Source organism: Lissotriton helveticus, chromosome 8, assembly GCF_964261635.1.
Source record: "Lissotriton helveticus chromosome 8, aLisHel1.1, whole genome shotgun sequence".
Classification (NCBI taxonomy): domain Eukaryota; kingdom Metazoa; phylum Chordata; class Amphibia; order Caudata; family Salamandridae; genus Lissotriton; species Lissotriton helveticus.
The window spans coordinates 1,538,821,916-1,538,841,224 of NC_136069.1; the positions used below are offsets into that span (position 1 = coordinate 1,538,821,916).

General features: G+C 45.5%; 7 non-coding genes across 7 annotated transcripts; all 7 read right to left on the reverse strand.

The window, feature by feature from the left end:
- Nucleotides 1-9,396: 9,396 nt before the first annotated feature.
- On the reverse strand, nucleotides 9,397-9,479 carry TRNAL-CAG (transfer RNA leucine (anticodon CAG)). The gene has a single exon. It is a non-coding gene; the product is annotated as a tRNA-Leu (tRNA).
- Nucleotides 9,480-10,108: 629 nt separating this feature from the next.
- TRNAL-UAG (transfer RNA leucine (anticodon UAG)) lies at nucleotides 10,109-10,191 on the reverse strand. The gene has a single exon. It is a non-coding gene; the product is annotated as a tRNA-Leu (tRNA).
- A 1,298-nt stretch (nucleotides 10,192-11,489) lies between these two features.
- On the reverse strand, nucleotides 11,490-11,572 carry TRNAL-CAG (transfer RNA leucine (anticodon CAG)). Its single transcript has one exon. It is a non-coding gene; the product is annotated as a tRNA-Leu (tRNA).
- Nucleotides 11,573-15,369: 3,797 nt separating this feature from the next.
- Nucleotides 15,370-15,452, reverse strand: TRNAL-UAG (transfer RNA leucine (anticodon UAG)). Its single transcript has one exon. It is a non-coding gene; the product is annotated as a tRNA-Leu (tRNA).
- A 1,297-nt stretch (nucleotides 15,453-16,749) lies between these two features.
- TRNAL-CAG (transfer RNA leucine (anticodon CAG)) lies at nucleotides 16,750-16,832 on the reverse strand. The gene has a single exon. It is a non-coding gene; the product is annotated as a tRNA-Leu (tRNA).
- Nucleotides 16,833-17,464: 632 nt separating this feature from the next.
- Nucleotides 17,465-17,547, reverse strand: TRNAL-UAG (transfer RNA leucine (anticodon UAG)). Its single transcript has one exon. It is a non-coding gene; the product is annotated as a tRNA-Leu (tRNA).
- Nucleotides 17,548-18,843: 1,296 nt separating this feature from the next.
- On the reverse strand, nucleotides 18,844-18,926 carry TRNAL-CAG (transfer RNA leucine (anticodon CAG)). Its single transcript has one exon. It is a non-coding gene; the product is annotated as a tRNA-Leu (tRNA).
- Between the last annotated feature and the right edge of the window lie 383 nt (nucleotides 18,927-19,309).

Consider the following 19,309-nt stretch of genomic DNA (forward strand, 5'->3'; position numbering starts at 1 on the left):
CTCACATTGGTGAGCAGCGGTTGGGATTTGAGCTTGCTGTTGTTTTACCACACATGCCCTAAGAATATCTTGTGAAAGATCACATAAGTACTAAAGGTACATATAACTTAGCTTAGAATACTCTGAGTTCTACTGAACCAGCTGTTGTAGCTCCTAGGGCCTAGCACACCCTAAACTACAACTCTAGCAAGGGATCAGTAGGCAAACATATAGTGTAGGTAAGTGCACCACTTACACCTCACTAGAAAAGCATGTCGACTCAGGGGGACTCTACTGAGACTCCCCTGGTCAGTGTTGACCCTCCACAGGTCACTTCAAGATATGCAGCTCTCAATTTTCAGGAGATGAGGCAACTCTGTGTCTCCAGGAAACTGAAGCAGGGGTCTAACCCCACCCTTCCCTTTCTGATAGGTCTCTTAGAGACATATGATGCCAGAAAGCTCTCTCAGTTACATGAGAGCATGCCAGCCTTAGAGGGAACCTCTGGGGATCCAGACCTCCCCAACACTGATTCAGCAGTTGAGGAGGAGGATGAGGAGGTACTCTCTGGGGATGAGGTAGACAAGGGTCTTGAGGTAGTCAGAAGGCTAACTAGGACCAACTTAGACTTACTTGGGCTAGGATCTGGGGGCCCCCCAGTACTAACCCGAAGTGGGCCTAACCTTGGAGTTAGGAGAGATAGATCTCTTTCTAGGGACTCCAATAGATCTCTGCACTCTAATGCCTCTTCTCAGGGGAGAAGGAATCCTCCACAGAGGAGGTTTACTTCCCCTCAGAGAAAGGAGCATGAAGCTAGGATGAGACAAGCTGAACTGAGGATTGCAAGGGAAGAAATTGCCCTGGCCAAAGAGAAGCTTGCCCTGGCAAGAGAGCAGCAGATGAGTGGGCTAGCTCCCACTGGTGGCAGCAATCTCCCAAGAGATAGAGAGAAGGGTTTAGATACTAAACACCTGACTAAAATAGTGCCCCCCTTTAAGCAAGGGGATGACATCCAGAAATGGATGGCTGCTCTGGAGAGGGCCTGCACTGTGCAGAACATTCCCCAGAGTCAGTGGGCAGCTATACTGTGGCTCTCCTTTGATGGTAAAGGTAGAGATAAGCTCCTCACTACAAGAGTGGAGGATGCTAACAATTACCAGGTCCTGAAGAATACACTGGTTGATGGGTTTGGTTTAACCACTGAGCAGTACAGGTTGCTGTTCAGAGACACCCAGAAAACTCAGTCTCAGGACTGGTCTGATTTTGTGGATTGTGCCACTAAGGCTTTGGAGGGCTGGTTGCTGGGTAGCAAGGTTACAGATTACACAGGATTGTATAATCTAATGATGAGAGAACAAATTTTGAACAATTGTCAGAACCAGTTGCTGCACCAGCACCTTGTTGATTCAGATCTGACCTCTCCCCAAGAATTGGGAAAGAAGGCAGACAAATGGGTCAGGACAAGGATCAAGCAGAACCAGAACCAGAACCAGGGTGGTCAGAAGAAAGCAGACCAGAAGGGTAATGTCAAGAATGAGCAAAATGACCAGAAGTCTTCACCAGGTCCCCAACAAACCAAAGAGGGTGGGGGTCAGGCTTCCCAGAAGAAGAAGGCTCAAGAAGGCCAGTCCAAAAGGTGGTGCCAGTACTGCAAAAGTAAATCTCACTGGTTTAGTGAGTGCACCAAAAGAGGAGGAGGACAAACTCCTACCACTACAGCTCCTAAAGCAACTGCACCCCCTAGTACAGTCAGTAGTGGTAGTGTCACTCCCAAGGCATTAGTTGGGTTAACCATGGGTACTGAGGGGTCTGACAACTTAGTTGGCACACTCACTCAGGCTGTCCTTGTCTGTACAGGGGATGTGGATATGTCCCCTGAAATAAGTCCCAATACTTTGGGCAAATACAGGCAGACACCTTTGATTAATGGCAAAATGGCTCAGGCCTATAGGGACACTTGTGCCAGTGTCACCATGGTGACACCTAACTTTGTGGACCCTGGACAGATCATGCCAGGTACTGATTTCCTGGTGACCAATGCCAGCAATGTCACTACTAGTCATAGTGTGGCAATTGTAGCTTTCTCCTGGGGTGGAGTGAAGGGACAAAAGAAAGTTGTAGTCAGTTCAGACCTCCCAGTTGATTGTTTGTTGGGCAATGATTTGGAGTCATCACAATGGTCAGAAGTGGAGCAGAGGACTCACATGGAGATGTTAGGCTTGCCAGCACATGTGCTTGCTGTGACTAGGTCACAGGCCAGAAGATGCCCCACTGAACAGGTGCTGGATCCTGAAATTATGGACCAGACACCTCCCAAGAAGAAGAGCAGTAAGGGTAAGGCTTTGCCTTCCCCCTTGCCCCAGGTTGAGGATCAAGTCTCTGAGGAGGCTGATCTAGCAGAGCTGAGGGAAACTGAGCCTAAAGAGCTTGAACTTGATCAAGTTGAGTTTCTGGGCTCAGGGGGACCCTCCAGAGCAGACCTGGGGAAGGAACAGTTGAGCTGCCCTTCCCTTGAGCCCCTCAGACAGCAGGCTGCTGCTGAGGCTGCAGGGAATGCCACAGGTGCCCACAGGGTATACTGGGAAGATGGACTCCTGTACTCTGAGTCAAGAGACCCCAAGCCTGGTGCAACCAGGAGGCTGGTCATCCCCTTGTCTCTGAGAGGTTTCCTTCTCACCTTGGCCCATGAGATTCCCCTTGCAGGTCATTTAGGTCAGACAAAGACTTGGGACAGGCTTGTCTCACACTTTCACTGGCCCCATATGAATGAGAATACCAAGGAGTTTTGTCGCTCATGTGTCACTTGCCAAGCCAGTGGTAAGTCAGGTGGCACAACAAAGGCCCCCCTTATACCACTACCTGTGGTGGGGGTTCCCTTTGAAAGAGTGGGGATTGACATTGTTGGTCCAATGGAACCCCAGACAGCATCAGGACACAAGTTTATACTGGTGGTGGTGGACCATGCCACCAGGTATCCTGAGGCTATTCCCCTTAGGACCACTACAGCCCCTGTAGTGGCAAGAGCCCTAGTTGGAGTGTTCTCCAGAGTGGGTTTCCCTAAGGAGGTCGTTTCTGACAGAGGTACAAACTTCATGTCAGGATATCTGACTGCCATGTGGAAAGAGTGTGGTGTGAACTACAAGTTCACCACACCCTATCATCCACAATGCAATGGGCTTGTTGAGAGATTCAACAGGACCCTGAAAGGGATGATTCATGGACTACCTGAACCTCTTAGGAGAAGATGGGATGTCCTGATCCCCTGCCTCTTGTTTGCTTACAGAGAGGTCCCGCAGAAGGGGGTTGGCTACAGCCCTTTTGAGCTTCTGTATGGGCATCCTGTAAGAGGACCCCTGTGTTTGGTGAAGGAAGGATGGGAGAGACCTCTCAAAAAGCCTGCAACCAACATAGTGGACTATGTACTTGGTCTCCGCTCCAGGATGGCTGAGTATATGGAGAAGGCATCTAAAAACCTTGAGGCCAGCCAGGAACTTCAAAAAGCTTGGCATGACCAAAAGGCTGTACTGACTGTGTACCAGCCAGGACAGAAGGTGTGGGTGCTGGAGCCAGTGGCCCCAGCAGCTCTAAAAGACAAATGGTCTGGGCCCCACACCATCATTGAGCAAAAGGGAGAGGTTACCTACTTGGTGGACCTTGGAACTCCCAGGAGCCCTCTCAGAGTGCTCCATGTTAACAGGCTCAAAGCATATGTTGACAGGAAGGACATGAGCTTGCTCATGGCCACAGATGAGGGACAGGAGGAAGAGAGTGACCCTCTCCCAGACCTGCTCACTCAGAATCCTGATGATGGATCAGTTGATGGTGTTGTCTTTTGTGGCAGCCTCACTGAACATCAGCAACAGGATTGCAGGCAAGTTCTGCAATCCTTTCGACATATGTTCTCTCTGACACCCAGCCAAACTGATTGGTGTACCCATGATGTTGACACTGGAGACAGTCTGCCTGTCAAGAGTAAAATCTACAGACAGCCTGATCATGTTAGAGACTGCATAAAAACTGAAGTGCAGAAAATGTTGGAACTGGGAGTCATTGAGCCCTCAGATAGCCCTTGGGCTAGCCCAGTAGTTCTAGTGCCAAAGCCTCACACCCAGGGTGGTAAGAGAGAGATGAGGTTTTGCGTAGACTACAGAGGCCTCAATGCAGTCACTAAGACTGATGCCCACCCAATACCAAGAGCAGATGAGCTTATAGATAGATTGGCTTCTGCCAACTTCTTAAGCACATTTGATTTGACAGCTGGGTATTGGCAAATCAGGTTAGCTGAGGAAGCCAAACCTAAGACAGCATTTTCTACCCCTGGAGGGCATTATCAATTTGTGGTAATGCCCTTTGGACTGAAAAATGCACCTGCCACCTTCCAAAGGTTGGTGAATCAAGTCCTCACTGGGCTGGATGACTTCTGTGCAGCTTATCTTGACGATATTGCTGTCTTTAGCTCCACCTGGGAGGATCACCTGGTCCACCTGAGGAAAGTGTTAGAGGCCCTGCAAAAGGCAGGCCTCACTATCAAGGCCACAAAGTGCCAGATAGGGCAGTCACAGGTTGTATACCTGGGCCACCTTGTAGGTGGAGGCCAGGTTCAGCCACTGGAGAGTAAGATACAGGCCATCAAGGACTGGACTCCTCCAATCACCCAGACTCAGGTTCGAGCTTTCTTGGGCCTGACTGGGTACTATAGGAAGTTTGTCAGAAATTATGGGTCCATAGTGACCCCCCTTAATGACCTGACAAGCAAGAAGATGCCAAAGAAAGTTCAGTGGACAGCAAGCTGTCAGAAAGCATTCAATGACCTAAAGCAGGCCATGTGCACAGCACCTATCCTCAAGAGTCCAGATTACTCCAAGCCATTCATTGTCCAAACAGATGCTTCTGAGTTGGGTGTGGGAGCTGTTCTGTCTCAACTGAATTTTGATGGTAATGATCAGCCTATTGCTTTCATTAGTAGAAGGTTGACACCCAGAGAGAAAAATTGGTCAGCTATTGAGAGGGAGGCCTTTGCTGTGGTCTGGGCCCTGAAGAAGCTGAGGGCCTACTTGTTTGGCACTCACTTCACCATTCAGACAGACCATAAGCCCCTCTTGTGGCTAAATCAGATGAAGGGTGAAAACCCCAAACTGCTTAGGTGGTCCATTTCCCTACAGGGGATGGATTTTACAGTGGAGCATAGACCTGGGACTGATCACAGCAATGCTGATGGGCTCTCCAGGTATTTCCACTTAGAGCAAGAAGACTCACCTGGTCAAGGTTAGTTTATTGTCCCAAAGTTTGGGGGGGGGTCATGTAGGAGAGTAGGGTCTGCAATCCTATGATCACCCAGATTTTTGCTTTTTGCTGCACTGGTTTACGACTTTCCCTGGCTGTGGGCCTGCTAATCAGACCCACAGCCTAGCTGTTCTCTCTATCCAAATTGTACTTAGGTACTGAATTGGCACTGGGCCCTCTCCAAGTCCCTGTACCCAGGGCTGAGGTGCACCCAGAAGTCTCCCAGGGGCTGAAGCATGTATTATGCCACCCCTGGATTGACTAACTAAAACTGACACAACTGGCTGCACGACAGCTGGGGCAAGGTGGTGTACTCACCCCTTGCTTTAGATATAGTATACCTATATCTAACCCTAAAATGGACACACAGATCTCCTATCAGTCACTCCTATGGCAGGCCTTAACAATCCTGAAGGCAGAGTGCTTGGAATCGTGTGAGATGGTGCTCTAGCATGAGCTGAGCCTGTCTGCGGCTTTCGGGATCCATCCCTTAGCCGTTTCCATGATATCGCATACCATATACTCTTAAGTGCATTATAATCCTCGCGGTTATGTGCCAACTCTGGTATCGCTTTATCAAAACATGTCGAGTAAGGTGTCATACGAATTGGAATACTAACCCCTCGCCAATTCTGGCGACGGGGTTAGCATTCCACCCTTCTAGAGGGACACGACATGCCTGTAACCTATAACCCGGTTAAAAGTCAGACAGAGCCTTAGCATCCACAAAATGGATGCTGCCACCGAGACACAAGTCTGCCCTCCTGCTGCTGGGAGTCCTCCCAGAGCAGGAGATAAGGACAAAGGGTTTCCTGCCAGGGGCGGTGCCAGCACCGTCCCAGACAGGGTTTTGTGTATTGTAGGTAGGCAGGGCTTTAGAGGAAGGTGACTGCACGTGGCACCCCGGTGCTCACTGTGCATAGGCTGGCTGGAACCAGTTCCAGGGTCACTCCAGACCCTGTGCTGGGGAAAAGCCCGCCAAGGAAGTGGGTGTAACCACCCCCCTCCTAGTCCCACCCATAGGGCAGGACTTAGTCGCGTGCCAGCCCCTTTTTACAGGATAAAGGTAGAGACTGGCCCCCTTCCAAATCAGATCATCTTTGAATCCTGAAACTACTTTCTGCGAAAGGAACTCAAGACTTCTTCCTAAGATTTCTCCCTTGTGACTAAGGAGTAGTCACCCTGCATCCGCAGGCACCATCTAAGAACACTGCGGTCTGCTGTAAGTCCTTCCTCCGGAATCCGACTGCCCAGCTCGACGAGAACCGGCTTCCCTGGCACCTCTGACCTCTACCCACCTCTACAGCCCAGCTGAGAACCGTGGGTGCGACGAGACCTCAAGGGACCGGCCATCTGCAAGACTGCACGACTTCTTTTCAGCAAGCCCGCCGAGTAATCTACTGGTGAGTGCTTTGGGGTCCGAGAAGCCCCGACTCTGAGCAGCTCCAGCTCCGAAGTGCAGCCCCCCAGCATCTCCACGATCTGCGTGGGGCCCTTCTGCTTTCCGCTGCTCACCGCGTTGTTTGGCTACTAGCCCGTTGGCTTGTGGCCTTCCTGACGACGCCCGACGACATTTCTGCTGCTGGTCTGGTTGCTCCAGACTGGCCCTTGCTCCCTCCCAGAAGAGGAGCACCCTGGACCCTCCTGGTCCACTCAAGACGCCATTTTGAGTCCACCGCGTGGGCTTGAATTAGCCAAGGCTTGTTGCCCAATCCTGGGTAACTTCGACGCCAACGACTTCATCCTTCGTGGGACAGCTCGCACCTCCATCCTGGTCGCCGACAACGCCTCCTGGTCCGAGAGACTGCAGAGCCCAGCAGCGCCCACTCACCTGACTGCGGTGACTTCGCCCGGTGCCATCCTGGTGCCCACTTAATCACTGGCTAGTGATTCAAGAACTTGGTCCCCTCTGCTTTCAGGTTTTCTTCTTCCTTGATCCAGGCTTGGATCCATCGAACTTTCCTTCACTGGTCGCCTGCCAGCAACTTCCTTCTTCCAGGCTCCTGGTCCGGCAACGAGATCCCCGACGTCTTTTCAGACCTATGCAGCTGCAGCCCCTGGGCTAGGTAACTTCGGCACTTCGGTGTCCCAGCATAGCCTCACTATCCTAGGGTCAGGATCCACTGTCGTTTTCTTCCTACCAGGTCGGGTTCGCCCGTGAACACTAACTTTGTGAATTCTAGCTTCCATAGACTTTGTCCCGCATCCCGCGTGAGAGTGCACACTCTGCACCCGAGTCCCCTGGGCCTCCTAGTAGTAATCTAACGATTCCCTAGTCCAGTCCTAGCGATTCCAAAGCCTATTAGAACTGTTACTTACCTGCTAGTAATTCGCATCCCACTTTTAAAGTATATGGTTTTTCGTGCCCCTCGGGCATTTGTGTATAACGTGCTAACTTAAGTATTTTCGTAAGAGTTTTGTTGTGTGCCTAGCACCCTGTCCTCATAAAGAGTACAGGGTTGTTGTGATTCTAATAAATACACTGTTTATTTTCATAACACTTGTGTGGTGTCCTTTCACTGGGTGTTCAAGGGGTAATGTGATGGTAAAACAGCTGGCTTAACACGCCCTCTAGAGTCTTAGCCTTAGACTGCTCGTATCCATGCTACTAGGATAGCTGGTCTATAAGGTTGACTTACAACCAATCATCAATAAGGGTTGTTTGGACTGATATATAGTGATCACTAGAATAGTGAGCACTGCACATCAGGCCAACTTCTCACATTGATGAAGAAGATTATATCTCCAAAAGTCATGTCAGAAGTGGGATTCGAACACACGCCTCCAGAGAAGACTGCGGCCTAGACACAGCGCCTTAGACCACTCAGCCATCCTGACAGTGAAGAGTCCTAAGAAATGTATAAAAGTCACTCAGACATTTCTGCATCCATGCAAGCTTGAAATAATTTCAAACTTCAGACACAAGGTGCAACTTTTTGCACAGGACAATAAACACAGAAGATCACATATGAAAGCATTTAATTTCACAGGTGTACTGTTTTTATGCTGTTAGAATAACTTATACCTCTCACCAGCTATTTAGGATTCTGTATCCTACTCACAAAATTACCTTGCCTGCGACCTCTCTCTCTATACACAAACAACTACTGCTCAGGAAGTAGGAAGGCAGAAGGTGGGGCAGTTTATGCAAATTTATGCTGTCAATGTGCCTTGCAGATTCATGCTGAATTTCTAGATCCTTGCTGGAAACAAGAGAGCAGGCCTTGTTTCAGATCAACTGTCCCTAGCAAGGAACGTCTGAGCACATCCATTCTTTTGCTCTCTAGCCCCTGGCTTGGGACTCACCCTCACTGGCTGAGGAGTGAAGTTCTGCATACCAACGTTGCATAGAAGGTATGTTTGTGATTGGTTTGAGATGGGTGGGAGGTTAAGAGCAGGGAAAAGCAAGTCACCTTCACTTCTAGTCTCCTCTTCTATGCCTACCTGCCGTTCACTCACTCTGTCTTTGTTTCATTCTCTCCTTCCTCAACACCCCATCTCACTCACTCGCTCTATCATTTGTGCTCTTTCCCCTTGCTCTTCATTTCATAGTGGAAACATCTCTTGAATGGAGCATTAGAAAATGAGGTTACATAAAATTAAAAATCTACTTATTGGAAACCAAAAATATCGCAAGACTGAATGTAAGCCATTTCTTCAATAAAAGGGATTTTTTAGGCACCCCCCAAAAAACACATAAAACACCACTATTGCTAGAAGAATATTATACAAGCTTGAAGACAGAATTGGGCAAATTCATTTGCAGTTGAAACTGAAGTTTGGTACTTATTCAGATATTATATGCACTGCCAATTTTTAGCTGAGATTCTGAAGGAACGCAGAGACAAAATGGACTTAAAGTTTTGTCAGAAGTCGGATTTGAACCCACGCCTCCAGGAGAGACTGCGGCCTTAACGCAGCGCCTTAGACCACTCGGCCATCCTGACCACATATTGCTTGTTCATCTACATAGTGAGAAAGATAGTGTGAACAAAAAAAACACACATCTTAGGCCATGAGTGGCTATAGCAAGAAAAAAAACTCACTGCACTTTTCCAAAAAGACAACCATATAAGCCCATGTGAGGGAAATGATCTGATTTTCTCCCTCAAGAAAAAAGATTAAACACAGGTTTGTCAGAAGTGGGATTTGAACCCACGCCTCCAGAAGAGACTGCGACCTGAACGCAGCGCCTTAGACAACTCGGCCATCCTGACTTGCATTTGCAGCACCATCCACAAGCCAAACAGCCATGCAAGTTTGGTACCGAAAAGGCATGCCCTCAATTTATTTATCCCATTATAAGCATTTCCAACAGATCTTTGAACAATCCATACAGAGCAGTACCTATGAAGAACTCTTTAGACCTTTAAAGCGTACAAAGAGAAAGTGCTATTCACCAGCCACTTGAATGGCCCAAAGCTGCTTTGAAATTGAGTCAACAGCCACATCTTGGCTGACTAAAGCAAATTCAACAAGGGATCTCAATGTCACAACATAGGGTGGAATACGCAAATCTAAGCAGCCCCTGATCACAGCCCTGAGGAAATTGCTGTAAGTGTGCTGGAGTCCAGCTGTCTACCAGGTGCTTGGCATTCTTCCAAATTTGCATGGCCTGGCTGGCCAGGGAATACAAGAGCATGACTCTTCTAGATGAGCTCTTACATGGGTCCTAAAATCATTTGGTAAGGATTGCACTTTATCAGCAAGACTATGTACAACAGAAATATATGAGAAACCCAAGCTCTCTTGACTCTACGAGGACGGAATAACGTCCCAGGTGAAGACGAACAGATGCAACTTCCATCAGATGTTATCCTGATTAAGACTATATCTCCAAAAGTCATGTCAGAAGTGGGATTCGAACCCACGCCTGCAGAGAAGACTGCGGCCTAAACACAGCACCTTAGACCACTCGGCCACCCTGACAGTGAAGAGTATAAAGAAATGTATAAAAGTCACTCAGAAATTTCTGCGTCCATGTAAGCTTGAAACAATTTCAACCTTCAAACACAAGGTGCAACTTTTTGCACAGGACAATAAACACAGAAGATCACATATGAAAGCATTTCATTTCACAGGTGTACTGTTTTTATGCTTTTAGAATAACTTATACCTCTCACCAGCTATTTAGGGTTCTGTATCCTACTCACAAAATTACCTTGCCTGCGACCTATCTCTCTATACACAAACAACTACTGCTCAGGAAGTAGGAAGGCAGAAGGTGGGGCAGTTAATGCAAATTTATGCTGTCAATGTGCCTTGCAGATTCATGCAGAATTTCTAGATCCTTGCTGGAAACAAGAGAGCAGGCCTTGTTTCAGATCAACTGTCCCTAGCAAGGAACGTCTGAGCACATCCATTCTTTTGCTCTCTAGCCCCTGGCTTGGGACTCACCCTCACTGGCTGAGGAGTGAAGTTATGCATACCAACGTTGCATAGAAGGTATGTTTGTGATTGGTTTGAGATGGGTGGGAGGTCAAAAGCAGGGAAAAGCAAGTCACCTTCACTTCTAGTCTCCTCTTCTATGCCTACCTGCCGTTCACTCACTCTGTCTTTGTTTCATTCTCTCCTTCCTCAACACCCCATCTCACTCACTCGCTCTTTCATTCGTGCTCTTTCCCCTTGCTCTTCATTTCATAGTGTAAACATCTCTTGAATGGAGCATTAGAAAATGAGGTTACATAAAATTAAAAATCTACTTATTTGAAACCAAAAATATCACAAGACTGAATGTAAGCCATTTCTTCAATAAAAGGGATTTTTTAGGTACCCCCCAAAAAACACATAAAACACCACTAGTGCTAGAAGAATACTATACGAGCTTGAAGACAGAATTGGGCAAATTCATTTGCAGTTGAAACTGAAGTTTGGTACTTATTCAGATTTTATATGCACTGTCAATTTTAAGCTGAGATTCTGAAGGAACGCAGAGACAAAATGGACTTAAAGTTTTGTCAGAAGTGGGATTCGAACCCACGCCTCCAGGACAGACTGCGGCCTTAACGCAGCTCCTTAGACCACTCTGCCATCCTGACCACATGTTGCTTGTCCATCTACATAGTGAGAAAGATAGTGTGAACAAAAAACAACACACATCTTAGGACATGAGTAGCTATAGCAAGAAAAAAACTCACTTCACTTTTCCAAAAGACAACCATATAAGCCCATGTGAGGAACATGATCTGATTTTCTCCCTCAAGAAAAAAGAAGATTAAACACAGGTTTGTCAGAAGTGGGATTTGAACCCACGCCTCCAGAAGAGACTGCGACCTGAACGCAGCGCCTTAGACCACTCGGCCATCCTGGCTTGCATTTGCAGCACCTTCCACAAGCCAGACAGCCATGCAAGTTTGGTAGCGAAAAGGCATGCCCTCAATTTATTTATCCCATTATAAGCATTTCCAACAGATCTTTGAACAATCCATACAGAGCAGTACCTATGCTAACGCGGGATTACTGGTTACTAATTATCTTACCAAATCCCATGCTATGTCGACTGAATCGTTGGTACCTGTCGTTGAGTAAAAGGTAATCTCGCAATAAGTCAATCAATTTAAGAACTTACACCACTCTAAATGACCACCGACCAAATTTAAGTTTTAAAGATTTAATATAAAGTCAAAGATAACTGAAGATACAAACTTCTCAAAATGAGATTCAAAAGGTAAATTGGTATCACTATAAACATGAACTTCTTGAATAATCTAAGTCTGAAAAACAAAATAATAAGTACAAACTCAAAAACCATAAGGGTTGTCAAAATAGATATAAGTTGCAATCTCAAAGTCATTACAGAAAAGAAAATTAAGGTTAGTCTGTCCCTACGCTATACTAAGTGACATCCCTACTTAGCAAGATCTTAACCCTCTAGGTGTCAGCCGTGGTGACTTCCTAAGAAGATCACGCACTTCTCTTTGTCTCTTCTCTGATAATGGGTCTCTCCTGATCAGCCTATCTGCCTACCCATCCGCTTCCTTAGGCTCCCAAAATCATCTGCTCTGGCCTACTTGATTTACATGCAGCAGGTCCCTGCACTCTTAAAACGTTAACTTGATTTAAACAGCAAACATTCTTAACTAGCATACGTTTCTAAAATAACACATCTATAAAGCATATACTTTTAACCCTAAGTTCAATAGTACATTTGGAAGAACCATGTCAACCTTATCTCACATTATTTTAGCAGCACGTTCAGGTTTGCTGTGAATTGCCCTAAGGCCTACACATTATACTGGATTTCAAAGTTACATTTAATTCGGACATGATTCTTTTAACATGAGAACATGAGGTTTTCACATATATCCCAACATTTCTACATTAATCTCACACCGTTATAATTATAGTTACTCTACTTAACATTCTATACCTTTCGCCACTGAATATAAAACACTCTGTATATTTCACTCCTGGATATAAAACACTCGTGTGCAAAAACATGTTTAAACTAACTACGTGCTTGTAAATATGTCGTACTTATACATTTTTTTCAAACTTGTGCTCTCTCACCTATGAAGAACTCTTTAGACCTTTAAAGCGTACAAAGAGAAAGTGCTATTCACCAGCCACTTGAACGGCCCAAAGCTGCTTTGAAATTGAGTCAACAACCACATCTTGGCTGACTAAAGCAAATTCAACAAGGGATCTCAATGTCACAACATAGGGTGGAATACGCAAATCTAAGCAGCCCCTGATCACAGCCCTGAGGAAATTGCTGTAAGTGTGCTGGAGTCCAGCTGTCTACCAGGTGCTTGGCATTCTTCCAAATTTGCATGGCCTGGCTGGCCAGGGAATACAAGAGCATGACTCTTCTAGATGAGCTCTTACATGGGTCCTAAAATCATTTGGTAAGGATTGAACTTTATCAGCAAGACTTTGTACAACAGAAATATATGAGAAACCCAAGCTCTCTTGACTCTACGAGGACGGAATAACGTCCCAGGTGAAGACGAACAGATGCAACTTCCATCAGATGTTATCCTGATGAAGAAGATTATATCTCCAAAAGTCATGTCAGAAGTGGGATTCGCACCCACGCCTCCAGAGGAGACTGCGGCCTAAACAGAGCACCTTAGACCACTCGGCCATCGTGACAGTGAAGAGTCCTAAGAAATGTATAAAAGTCACTCAGAAATTTCTGCGTCCATGCAAGCTTAAAATAATTTCAACCTTCAAACACAAGGTGCAACTTTTTGCACAGGACAATAAACACAGAAGATCACATATGAAAGCATTTCATTTCACAGGTGTACTGTTTTTATGCTTTTAGAATAACTTATACCTCTCACCAGCTATTTAGGGTTCTGTATCCTACTCACAAAATTACCTTGCCTGCGACCTCTCTCTCTATATACACAAACAACTACTGCTCAGGAAGTAGGAAGGCAGAAGGTGGGGCAGTTTATGCAAATTTATGCTGTCAATGTGCCTTGCAGATTCATGCAGAATTTCTAGATCCTTGCTGGAAACAAGAGAGCAGGCCTTGTTTCAGATCAACTGTCCCTAGCAAGGAACGTCTGAGCACATCCATTCTTTTGCTCTCTAGCCCCTGGCTTGGGACTCACCCTCACTGGCTGAGGAGTAAAGTTCTGCATACCAACGTTGCATAGAAGGTATGTTTGTGATTGGTTTGAGATGGGTGGGAGGTCAAGAGCAGGGAAAAGCATGTCACCTTCACTTCTAGTCTCCTCTTCTATGCCTACCTGCCGTTCACTCACTCTGTCTTTGGTTCATTCTCTCCTTCCTCAACACCCCATCTCACTCACTCGCTCTATCATTTGTGCTCTTTCCCCTTGCTCTTCATTTCATAGTGGAAACATTTCTTGAATGGAGCATTAGAAAATGAGGTTACATAAAATTAAAAATCTACTTATTGGAAACCAAAAATATCACAAGACTGAATGTAAGCCATTTCTTCAATAAAAGGGATTTTTTAGGCACCCCCCAAAAAACACATAAAACACCACTAGTGCTAGAAGAATATTATACGAGCTTGAAGACAGAATTGGGCAAATTCATTTGCAGTTGAAACTGAAGTTTGGTACTTATTCAGATATTATATGCACTGTCAATTTTTAGCTGAGATTCTGAAGGAACGCAGAGACAAAATGGACTTAAAGTTTTGTCAGAAGTGGGATTCGAACTCATGCCTCCAGGAGAGACTGCGGCCTTAACGCAGCACCTTAGACCACTCGGCCATCCTAACCACATATTGCTTGTTCATCTACATAGTGAGAAAGATAGTGTGAACAAAAAAAACACACATCTTAGGCCATGAGTGGCTTTAGCAAGAAAAAAAACTCACTGCACTTTTCCAAAAAGACAACCATATAAGCCCATGTGAGGGAAATGATCTGATTTTCTCCCTCATGAAAAAAGATTAAACACAGGTTTGTTAGAAGTGGTATTTGAACCCACGCCTCCAGAAGAGACTGCGACCTGAACGCAGCGCCTTAGACCACTCGGCCATCCTGACTTGCATTTGCAGCACCTTCCACAAGCCAGACAGCCATGCAAGTGGGGTACCGAAAAGGCATGCCCTCAATTTCTTTATCCCATTATAAGCATTTCCAACAGATCTTTAAACAATCCATACAGAGCAGTACCTATGAAGAACTCTTTACACCTTTAATGCGTACAAAGAGAAAGTGCTATTCACCAGCCACTTGAACGGCCCAAAGCTGCTTTGAAATTGAGTCAACAGCCACATCTTGGCTGACTAAAGCAAATTCAACAAGGGATCTCAATGTCACAACATAGGGTGGAATACGCAAATCTAAGCAGCCCCTGATCACAGCCCTGAGGAAATTGCTGTAAGTGTGCTGGAGTCCAGCTGTCTACCAGGTGCTTGGCATTCTTCCAAATTTGCATGGCCTGGCTGGCCAGGGAATACAAGAGCATGACTCTTCTAGATGAGCTCTTACATGGGTCCTAAGCTCATTTGGTAAGGATTGCACTTCATCAGCAAGACTTTGTACAACAGAAATATATGAGAAACCCAAGCTCTCTTGACTAGACGAGAACGGAATAACGTCCCAGGTGAAGACGAACAGATGCAACTTCCATCAGATGTTATCCTGATGAAGAAGATTATATCTCCAAAAGTCATGTCAGAAGTGGGATTCGAACCCACGCCTCCAGAGGAGACTGCGGCCTAAACACAGCACCTTAGACCACTCGGCCATCCTGACAGTGAAAAGTCCTAAGAAATGTATAAAAGTCACTCAGAAATTTCTGCGTCCATGCAAGCTTGAAATAATTTCAACCTTCAAACACAAGGTGCAACTTTTTGCACAGGACAATAAACACAGAAGATCACATATGAAAGCATTTCATTTCACAGGTGTACTGTTTTTATGCTTTTAGAATAACTTATACCTCTCACCAGCTATTTAGGGTTCTGTATCCTACTCACAAAATTACCTTGCCTGCGACCTCTCTCTCTATACACAAACAACTACTGCTCAGGAAGTAGGAAGGCAGAAGGTGGGGCAGTTTATGCAACTTTATGCTGTCAATGTGCCTTGCAGATTCATGCAGAATTTCTAGATCCTTGCTGGAAACAAGAGAGCAGGCCTTGTTTCAGATCAACTGTCCCTAGCAAGGAACGTCTGAGCACATCCATTCTTTTGCTCTCTAGCCCCTGGCTTGGGACTCACCCTCACTGGCTGAGGAGTGAAGTTCTGCATACCAACGTTGCATAGAAGGTATGTTTGTGATTGGTTTGAGATGGGTGGGAGGTCAAGAGCAGGGAAAAGCAAGTCACCTTCACTTCTAGTCTCCTCTTCTATGCCTACCTGCCGTTCACTCACTCTGTCTTTGTTTCATTCTCTCCTTCCTCAACACCCCATCTCACTCACTCACTCTATCATTCGTGCTCTTTCCCCTTGTTCTTCATTTCATAGTGGAAACATCTCTTGAATGGAGCATTAGAAAATGAGGTTACATAAAATTTAAAATCTACTTATTGGAAACCAAAAATATCACAAGACTGAATGTAAGCCATTTCTTCAATAAAAGGGATTTTTTAGGCACCCCCCAAAAAACACATAAAACACCACTAGTGCTAGAAGAATATTATACGAGCTTGAAGACAGAATTGGGCAAATTCATTTGCATTTGAAACAAGTTTGGTACTTATTCAGATATTATATGCACTGTCAATTTTTAGCTGAGATTCTGAAGGAACGCAGAGACAAAATGGACTTAAAGTTTTGTCAGAAGTGGGATTCGAACCCACGCTTCCAGGAGAGCCTGCGGCCTTAACGCAGCGCCTTAGACCACTCGGCCATGCTGACCAAATGTTGCTTGTCCATCTACATAGTGAGAAAGATAGTGTGAACAAAAAACAACACACATCTTAGGCCATGAGTGGCAATAGCAAGAAAAAAACTCACTGCACTTTTCCAAAAAGACAACCATATAAGCCCATGTGAAGGAAATGATCTGATTTTCTCCCTCAAGAAAAAAGAAGATTAAACACAGGTTTGTCAGAAGTGGGATTTGAACCCACGCCTCCAGAAGAGACTGCGACCTGAACGCAGCGCCTTTGACCACTCGGCCATCCTGACTTGCATTTGCAGCACCTTCCACAAGCCAGACAGCCATGCAAGTTTGGTACCGAAAAGGCATGCCCTCAATTTATTTATACCATTATAAGCATTTCCAACAGATCTTTGAACAATCCATACAGAGCAGTACCTATGAAGAACTCTTTAGACCTTTAAAGCGTACAAAGAGAAAGTGCTATTCACCAGCCACTTGAACGGCCCAAAGCTGCTTTGAAATTGAGTCAACAGCCACATCTTGGCTGACTAAAGCAAATTCAACAAGGGATCTCAATGTCACAACATAGGGTGGAATACGCAAATCTAAGCAGCCCCTGATCACAGCCCTGAGGAAATTGCTGTAAGTGTGCTGGAGTCCAGCTGTCTACCAGGTGCTTGGCATTCTTCCAAATTTGCATGACCTGGCTGGCCAGGGAATACAAGAGCATGACTCTTCTAGATGAGCTCTTACATGGGTCCTAAAATCATTTGGTAAGGATTGCACTTCATCTGCAAGACTTTGTACAACAGAAATATATGAGAAACCCAAGCTCTCTTGACTCTACGAGGACGGAATAACGTCCCAGGTGAAGACGAACAGATGCAACTTCCATCAGATGTTATCTTGATGAAGAAGATTATATCTCCAAAAGTCATGTCAGAAGTGGGATTCGAACCCACGCCTCCAGAGGAGACTGCGGCCTAAACACAGCGCCTTAGACCACTCAGCCATCCTGACAGTGAAGAGTCCTAAGAAATGTATAAAAGTCACTCAGACATTTCTGCGTCCATGCAAGCTTGAAATAATTTCAAACTTCAGACACAAGGTGCAACTTTTTGCACAGGACAATAAACACAGAAGATCACATATGAAAGCATTTAATTTCACAGGTGTACTGTTTTTATGCTGTTAGAATAACTTATACCTCTCACCAGCTATTTAGGGTTCTGTATCCTACTCACAAAATTACCTTGCCTGCGACCTCTCTCTCTATACACAAACAACTACTGCTCAGGAAGTAGGAAGGCAGAAGGTGGGGCAGTTTATGCAAATTTATGCTGTCAATGTGCCTTGCAGATTCATGCAGAATTTCTAGATCCTTGCTGGAAACAAGAGAGCAGGCCTTGTTTCAGATCAACTGTCCCTAGCAAGGAACGTCTGAGCACATCCATTCTTTTGCTCTCTAGCCCCTGGCTTGGGACTCACCCTCACTGGCTGAGGAGTGAAGTTCTGCATACCCACGTTGCATAGAAGGTATGTTTGTGATTGGTTTGAGATGGGTGGGAGGTCAAGAGCAGGGAAAAGCAAGTCACCTTCACTTCTAGTCTCCTCTTCTATGCCTACCTGCCGTTCACTCACTCTGTCTTTGTTTCATTCTCTCCTTCCTCAACACCCCATCTCACTCACTCGCTCTATCATTTGTGCTCTTTCCCCTTGCTCTTCATTTCATAGTGGAAACATCTCTTGAATGGAGCATTAGAAAATGAGGTTACATAAAATTAAAAATCTACTTATTGGAAACCAAAAATATCGCAAGACTGAATGTAAGCCATTTCTTCAATAAAAGGGATTTTTTAGGCACCCCCCAAAAAACACATAAAACACCACTAGTGCTAGAAGAATATTAAACAAGCTTGAAGACAGAATTGGGCAAATTCATTTGCAGTTGAAACTGAAGTTTGGTACTTATTCAGATATTATATGCACTGCCAATTTTTAGCTGAGATTCTGAAGGAACGCAGAGACAAAATGGACTTAAAGTTTTGTCAGAAGTCGGATTTGAACCCACTCCTCCAGGAGAGACTGCGGCCTTAACACAGCGCCTTAGACCACTCGGCCATCCTGACCACATATTTCTTGTTTATCTACATAGTGAGAAAGATAGTGTGAACAAAAAAAACACACATCTTAGGCCATGAGTGGCTATAGCAAGAAAAAAAACTCACTGCACTTTTCCAAAAAGACAACCATATAAGCCCATGTGAGGGAAATGATCTGATTTTCTCCCTCAAGAAAAAAGATTAAACACAGGTTTGTCAGAAGTGGGATTTGAACCCACGCCTCCAGAAGAGACTGCGACCTGAACGCAGCGCCCTAGACCACTCGGCCATCCTGACTTGCATTTGCAGCACCATCCACAAGCCAGACAGCCATGCAAGTTTGGTACCGAAAAGGCATGCCCTCAATTTATTTATCCCATTATAAGCATTTCCAACAGATCTTTGAACAATCCATACAGAGCAGTACCTATGAAGAACTCTTTAGACCTTTAAAGCGTACAATGAGAAAGTGCTATTCACCAGCCACTTGAATGGCCCAAAGCTGCTTTGAAATTGAGTCAACAGCCACATCTTGGCTGACTAAAGCAAATTCAACAAGGGATCTCAATGTCACAACATAGGGTGGAATACGCAAATCTAAGCAGCCCCTGATCACAGCCCTGAGGAAATTGCTGTAAGTGTGCTGGAGTCCAGCTGTCTACCAGGTGCTTGGCATTCTT